Raw genomic sequence first — 7,867 nt, 5'->3', positions numbered from 1 at the left:
TGGGTCTTGTCTCTCCAATTAGCGTATATTAATCACTGCACAGTGATTATCAAACCCACCACCTTCAACTCCATGGATCCAAACCCTTGTAATGTTTCTCTGTTGTTATGTTGGGGGGGGTTGCATGTGTACATTTGTAATGAGTTACCTGTTAAATAGCCAGGCCGCCTACAGCTTTTAGACTAATTGACAGCGTTGCCTGAAGCACCAGTGACTAAACTGAGCTGTAATCTTTTTTTTTTTTTTTTTTTTTTTTTTCCCCCCTTAGAAAAGATTTTTTCACTGTTTTCCTCAGAATAGAAACCTTCATCCTGAGGCAAGAATTAGAACCAGGGTGTTGTGTATTTGGGTATGGATAGCTGAAAAAGATTAGATTTGTAGTGTACTCTTCTGGCTGGATATTAGGAAGTCTTGAACCTTGTCTTTGATTTCTCATTCTGCTACTGACATCATGTTTAATTTTGGTGTATTTCCTCCTCCAAAAAAGGTGCTATACTCTTTGCCAAGCTTGTTTTACTAAACTGTATTGGTTTTGGTATAGCTTATAGTGCCCTAGGGAAAGACTGTATTATCTTTATGATCCCATCTCACTCTCTTTCTGTGTAAGTGCCTTGACAGTTTTGGATGAAACGTGCAGTTGGGACTAAATATTGTGTAAACTCATGAAATAATTTCTGTCTTTTTAGTTACAGTACAGCATGGCTCACACTAATTAGAATCATTTAAGAAAGTAGTTAGCTACCAGAGGATCTTCTTGTTAAATCTTCATTCTCCTTTTTCCTAAGAATGTAGATTTTATATTTAGTAGCAGCAAACAAATATATGTCTATGTGACAAGCGTACATTCCCGCAGAGAAGTAGTCTCACGCTTATGGTAGGTGAGCGGTCCATTTCTGGTGACCAGTTGGCATGTTTCTTGGTGACTGAACACGTTTTCTGGGAGCAACATCTCACTTGAGGAAGCGCTTCTTTCAGGCAGCTTTTACTACAGGGCCCTTTAGGGTCATTACTTAGGCCAGGAGGGCATCAAAGATTATGGAGTTTCCACGGCTTTTTTTTTTTTGCTGGGTTGTGAGGAGGTGTATGGGAGGTGTTAATGTGGCATAAATGAGGATGTTTGGGTAGAAAGTGCCATCAAATTCCTACCCAAAATTAAGACAGTTTCTTATTAAACAAACCGTACTTGATATACCAAGATAGAGACCAAGGGAACATGGCTATCACTGTAGAGAGACACATTCTTCAGCTACCGTGTTCATTAGATGCCCCCATCTCTATCTAAGGGAGTGCTTAGGTAGAACAATCCTGTGGGTGATGTAGGCTACCTTCCTCACAGGCCAAACCTCTCATGATGATAGTTCGGTAAAATTGCATCGTGTTTTCTAACGAAAGGGTACTTAGGTGTGCTCACATCTGTTTGTGCTGTCTAACTAGCCACACTTCAATCTCTGTTACCATTAGGAATCCTCATCAATGTAGGGCATATACTGATAATGGCTATCGTTGTATTTGAACATGTTTCATACAGAATAGATAAGCACTACAGACTTCTGCTTTGCTGTTTTTCTTCATTTAGAGAATGAATGCAATCCTTGGGAAATGTCCTGATAATAATAATAAATTCAAATAACAGAGAAAATTTGCTTTGCCTTTTTGGAGGTAATCTCTTAAAAATTCCAAAATTGACAAGATGTTTTTGTAATGTAGTGTTTCATGTGATATTTAATATTTTAATGGACATTATAGGGCCTCAACTTTACTGTCTTTACATGTGCAGTTGATTCCACTGAAGTTCTCAGTAGTGCTGATATGTGCAGCAGTTGTAAGCTTGTACCTTCAGTTTCTGCATTCGTCTATTTAGGTCAGACTTCCCCTGGGTTAAGAAAGGACTTCTGCATTCTCTGATGCCAAAGCAGCGGTCACTTTTCCTGCCTTTTAACATGGGTTGCAATTATCAGGATCAATCCAGCCTCAAAGCAACGTTGTCCTGAGCAAGGCTGAACATGGTCATGCCAGTGTTCATAAGATTTGGAAAAGGATGGTCTATGTATAACTACACAAATTAGTATTCTCACCTAAATATAAGCACTGGACAAGTAGCCAAAAGTCTGTAGTGCTTGAAAGCCCTTACTCTTTTTCAGAGTAATCACATCAGGGAAGGAGAATATTAGTGTAGAGGCAACACGTATTGCTGCAAATAGTAGATATTTAAAGCAATAGTTCACATATTTTCTGGGGAACTAAGTTGAAGTATCATCTTATATGTTAGAGTTGAGTGATTCTAAATAACAAATGCTCTCATAGAAATCAAAGTGTGTTTGTGAACGATTGTCAAGTAAGAAGCAGTGAATGCACTGGGACGATTGTTTGCTGCAAATTAGTGGGAAATCAAAAAGCAGCAGATAAGATGGTAGCCCAAGAGCCAAAGTTTTATCAAGACTGCAAGAATTGTACTCAATGTGAATTAGAATTAACTGACCTTTATTTGGCTAGTCATAAAGGAATCAAGGTAATGCAGGTGTAAAGACAAAAGTACTGTCAACTTGATTCTGTACCAGTGAAATCTTGTGAATATGGTCTCAAAAGACAAAAAATGTAGGGAAAGTGGTTCAGTGAAGAAGTATCAAAATGTGTCTGGAAATTACTTGGTCTAAAAGTATCAGTTGGAAGAATGGAGCATCTTTAAAGTCCTATCCCATTAAGGATCAACCCTGTGATATTATAGTCTCTCTTTAAATCTTGATTTTTCATCTTGCTCTTAACATTAAATAAGATAAGCTGTCTTCAGCAGGGTGCATTTGATTGCGACTAAATTGGTACTGTTTCCCAAGCTGACTGGCTTGGCTGTCTCCATGCTATGCTATTGGGTGCTGCTTTTGAGCATTGTCCTACTCTAACATCAGTTTTCTATGAGAAGTACACTTCCTTCCAGCCACAGGCACTGAATACTTCTCCTTGCTCCTAAAATTGTTCAAGTATCTGTTTCCCTGTCCCAAAGCAATATCATCTGGCCATTTATGTTTCATATGTTATATTCCAGTAGCTCACTGCATTCCCATCTGCATGTTACTGAGATCAGCTGCACTATGTGCATGGCAAAAGACTTCTCAGGCTACACTAATGCTAGCGTCAATTCCCCCTGTGTTCATGTCTTTGCATTCAGGGCAGCTTTCACTCTCTCAAATATGCTGCTACCAAGTAGATTATTCCTAGGATGGGGTGAACCAACACAGGTATTCAATTGGAACTAAGTCTAATTACTGGTGGTGTAACAATTTCATCCCACAGTAATACTGAGCATATTTTTTGCAATTCACTAATACTTAAAAAAAAATCAGTTGGTCTCTTTTATGCTTTCATAAATATCAAGATATTCCTGGATTTGTCTGTCTGTTATGATCTTCCATACATGTTTGAAATTAATGTCTAATATGTTTGTGGGTGTCGGTCTCTTCTCCCAGGTAACAAGTGATAAGACGAGAGGAAACAGCCTCAAGTTCCACCAGGGGAGGTTTAGATTGGAGATCAGGGACAATTTCTTCACCGAAAGGGTTGTCCAGCACTGGAACAGGCTGCCCAGGGAAGTGGTGGAGTCCCCATCCCTTGAGGGATTTAAAAGCCGTGTAGATGTGGTGCTGAGGGACATGGGTTAGTGGTGGGCTGGGCAGTGCTGGGTTAATGGTTTGACTTAATGATCTTAAAGGTCTTTTCCAACCAAAATGATTCTATGAGTTTTTAAGCACATAAAACACAGCAATAAATGCAAAAGTATGAAGTTCAGTCTTCATTTTAATTTCTCTCTGTTCCTTTCATTAAAAAAAAATCAATTGCTATCACCATTTACTAATGAAAGAGGATACCACAGGGCACAGAATTCAGTTTTAGTTCTGCTTGTTAGAGATCACAGCCTAAAGCTATCTTTCTGATTAAAATACACTTTCCCTGTTCTTTCATGTTATCATTTGCTTCTTGACTCAGTGATTCGTTCAATGTTTGCAACAGAGTATGATTAAGGATGGGTGAGCCCAAAAAGATAAAACAAGAACAGGCCTGAACCCTTAGCTGAAACTCATCTCATATGGCATATTTTTTGAAGTCAGGTAAGTGGGTGGAGAATTATTGGAGAAAAATTTAGTTTAAATTTTGATTCAACAACTGTTGGCAGAAAAGCTGCTATTAGCAAATGCTCCAAAACAAATCCTGCAAGTTGTTTTCCACAGTTTACACTCAAGCTTTAACTATCTTGTTTAGACTTGTGGCTGTGGACAATGAAATAAAGTGTTTTGCAAACATATGTGAAAGGACTACTGAAGTAAGAGACAGCGAATGGTTCATTGTATGGGGAAACGTCTTTTTCTGTACCCACATCAGATTTTATTGGAAAAATTGTGTTACATTTCACATTCAGTTTTTGGCCTTGAGTACACATTTTAATTGAATTTCACAGGACTATATATAATTGAGGGAGAGCTAATGTGGGCTGGTACTAGGGCCATCGTGAGAATATTCTGAGAAGAATTACACACAAAAATTGGAGACTTACTAGTGACTGTATGCAGCAACCTTTGATATTGGTGGAGATGTCCAGAACAAGTTTTACTTTTAAAAAATCAGCAATCAAATAGGATCCAATGCCTTTACTAGGGATTAGTCAACATTTCTGACTCTCTAATAAAGTTTCATTTCTTCTCTTAGCAAATGACTGCTATGAAACACAGCATGTCAAAAAATTAACACAGAAATTGGAAATGGGTGTTCATAAATGGCTGATACAGATACATCACTGATTTTACTGAAACTTTTGATCTCAGTGGTTTTTGGACACTTCTGTAACTGGTCGGAGAAGTGGCATGTGTTTGTTGGAAAAATCATTTGTAGAAACTTCTACGAGGTTTTTGGGTTTGGGTTCCCACCCCTCCCCCCTTGATTTTTCATCAGCATCTATTTAGAAATGACTAAAGTTTGTGCCATGTGCTGAGGAAGGGAGCTCGGCGTGAGCTCAGTGATATTATTAGACACAAGAGAATACACACATGGGATCAATGTTAGGTATAAAAGCTAGAGCAAAGAAAATTTAAGTAGTTCAGTGAGCAAAAGAACCTGTACTTTTTACGATCTCCAGAAATAATGATTCTAAAATGGTGATTCAGAATTTCAGGGTCGGAAATTCTCCCATCCTTTCCTAAATGTGTAGGATGGGCCAAATCTTCTTGGTAGTGCTGTGCTTGTGAAGCAGCAAAAAGGAAAGAAGCCTGAAAGTGATGCACGAGTCCATGGAGCCTGGGAAAGGCCATCTGGGAGGAGATACATTCAGAAAGAAACATGATCAGAAGGGCTCAGGCAATCAGTTTTTATTCTTGTGAGCATCCTTGTTCCTGAGTAGGATCCTACCACTTTCCTATGGGGCTGTCCCATAGCCTCTTGAAATCAGTGAGTGGTGGTTTGCGTTTTCATTGTCTTCAGAGGTGTTTGGATAAGTCTTGCTTTCTGAATCATCAAACAGAAGAGTGATTTCACCCTTTATCCTAGAAGATAGACCTGAAAGTTAAAGATTAATCTTTCTCTGTCCCCCTGTGCCACCGCCCCCCTCCCCAAAAAACCCCCCACGAAACAAAAAACAAACCAACAGTGGGCTGGGGTGTAGGTAAGGGAGAGGAGACTTTTAGTATCAGTTAGGAGGGAGATCAGTGTTTATAAGAATCCTTTAACTGTGATCTTTACTTTTTGCCACAAGCCTGAGGTTCAAGGGTAGTCAGAGATAACAAACACCCCGAAAAGGTCCCAGGTGAGCACTCTGTGTGTTACTGACAGCTCTGGGTTGGGGAGCAGAATGCAACGACTGAGAAACCATAAGCTTCACAAAAGTGGCTGGGTTATCTTTACACACACACAGCCACGTAATCTCTTTTTATCAGATCTGAGAAGAAAGGGAATCCCTCCTGTGTCATTCTCTTGGGGCTTTTATCTCTCTCTCTCTCTCTCTTCATCTCTTTTTTTTTTTTTTTTTTTACAAAGAATCAGGCTAGGACTCCGCTCACTAGACTTTTCTCTTGATTTCTCCACTCTCTCCTTACAGCTCTTCAGAGAGCAGAAGGGGTGCAAAAGGATGCAAAGGACATCACAAGCTCAAAAATATGGGGATTTGCCAGACCCTCAGCTTGTGTAAATCTGAATTTTTCAGTTGATTCCAGTGGAGTGGGGTTGATTTACACTAACTGCACGTTAGACCCATTATGCTCTGTAGGAGTTTCTGGAATTGAAATCCTGCTTGTGATTTCTCTGATTTTATTTAAGATTGCTACTCTTTCGCAATGTTAAAATAATGGAGATGAGGGGATTAAAACTCCTGATAATGTATTCTGCTGATGCTGTAAGGAAAATATTCTGCTTTCTGAGTCATTTGCCCTGAGCTGACTTTCTTTTTTAATGGTTCAGGGGTTTCCTTCTTTAGCCATAAATTGCATGCAAATTCTTTTTTGTGTGTGTGCCTGTGTATGACTGTGTGTATGTGAGTGTGTGTGTGTGTGTGTCTTTCAGAAGCTAAGCCAAAGAGAGAGGCTGTTCCTTTAAAGCAAAACCGAAAAAAATGCCTTCAGGCGTCCTATTACAGTGGAATGAGCCAAGGATCAGGATTTGCAGCTCAGCTATATAAACCCAGCAGAATCTGGCTGATCTGTCCAGTTTGCCTTACTGTCAAACGTTTCTCTTTCACACACTCACACACAAAATTAGACAACGCTACTTCTCTGAGTTTTGACAGGACGGCAACAAAGTCAGAAGCCAGTAGCTGACTTTAACATCGTATTTATTTCATGGAGACTGCTCACAGTGGGATCTAATCTCTGTCAGTCTGTAAGGTAAGTCTGCTTCCTTCCTGAATTAAAATATCAGGAGCTCTTCTCCCACACAAGTTTGCAATGACAGAGTGTTCTATCATGACCCTCATAGTTATGACTATCAGTCTGAATAGTCAGGGGAGTGGAGCATGCCTGTCTTTAGTTTGTCTTCATTGTCTGATGTAATAATAATGTAAGATATGTCCCAATGACATCAATCTGATCCAATGAATGAATGAATGATGTTAGCTGAATGCTGGACGTCTACAGAAATATAGACAGAAACCTAATTGACAGGAAGGGTAGAAAATCAGAGTGGGGATTTCCTCTTGGCTACTGAAGTAATATAAACGTTTCCCCCATCCTCACCTCGTGTACTAGACTAAATCCACTTGCAGTTTTTACACCTCTCAGGTAACTCCTCTTCCTATGCTATTGTGTATGACTTGAAAAGAGTCAGGCCCTTTTCCTTTTTAATTTGCTGTCTGCACACTTATTTGCACTGAAGCTTTTGTCACCTTCCTCCCCACCCCCACTGGGCTCCAGGTTCTTTTAGAAGGATGGTAACATTAGTCTGCAGTGGGGAGCAAAAGACAAAGGAAGATTCAACTGGTATCTTATTACCAGTACTTAAATGGGTGCGTTCTGGGGAGTGGGAGGGTGAAATTCTCCATCATCATGGAAAAATGGAGACACTTGCTTTACAGTGTGTCTTAACTACTTGCTCCCTTGTGCACTGAGATTTTCTGCATGACTGTGCCTGCACTTACCAGTTAGGCTCAAATTGGCTTAAAATACAGAAGCTGACTGGGAGAAGGTGGTCGCACTTAGCTTCATTTAGGAGTTAAGCTCACTTACTCAAAACTTTGTGTTACATCACCTTTGCAGAGTTTTTCCTGCCTGATTTACTCTCTGGCTACCAGGAGATAAACTTTTTTGGCAGTTATTCTAAACTTCTGAAAAGTCTGTATCAGAGTATGCAGGAGAAAGATATGTTCAAATTGAAATGATGGTGCAATGTCCTCTTGCAC

General features: G+C 39.7%; 1 protein-coding gene across 2 annotated transcripts in view; it reads left to right on the top strand.

Moving 5' to 3' along the window:
- The first annotated feature begins 6,698 nt into the window (after positions 1–6,698).
- LOC137670686 (tenascin) overlaps positions 6,699–7,867 on the top strand; it is a 72,844-nt gene continuing 71,675 nt past the window's right edge. For both annotated transcript variants that reach the window (XM_068413619.1, XM_068413620.1), the window contains exon 1: positions 6,699–6,857. The gene's annotated coding sequence lies outside the window, so the exon portion shown is untranslated. The remainder of the gene's footprint in view (positions 6,858–7,867) is intronic.

Source organism: Nyctibius grandis, chromosome 16 (genome assembly GCF_013368605.1).
Source record: "Nyctibius grandis isolate bNycGra1 chromosome 16, bNycGra1.pri, whole genome shotgun sequence".
NCBI lineage: Eukaryota > Metazoa > Chordata > Aves > Nyctibiiformes > Nyctibiidae > Nyctibius > Nyctibius grandis.
Note: the sequence above shows the minus strand (reverse complement) of the source record. Positions and strands in the feature narration are given on the sequence as shown.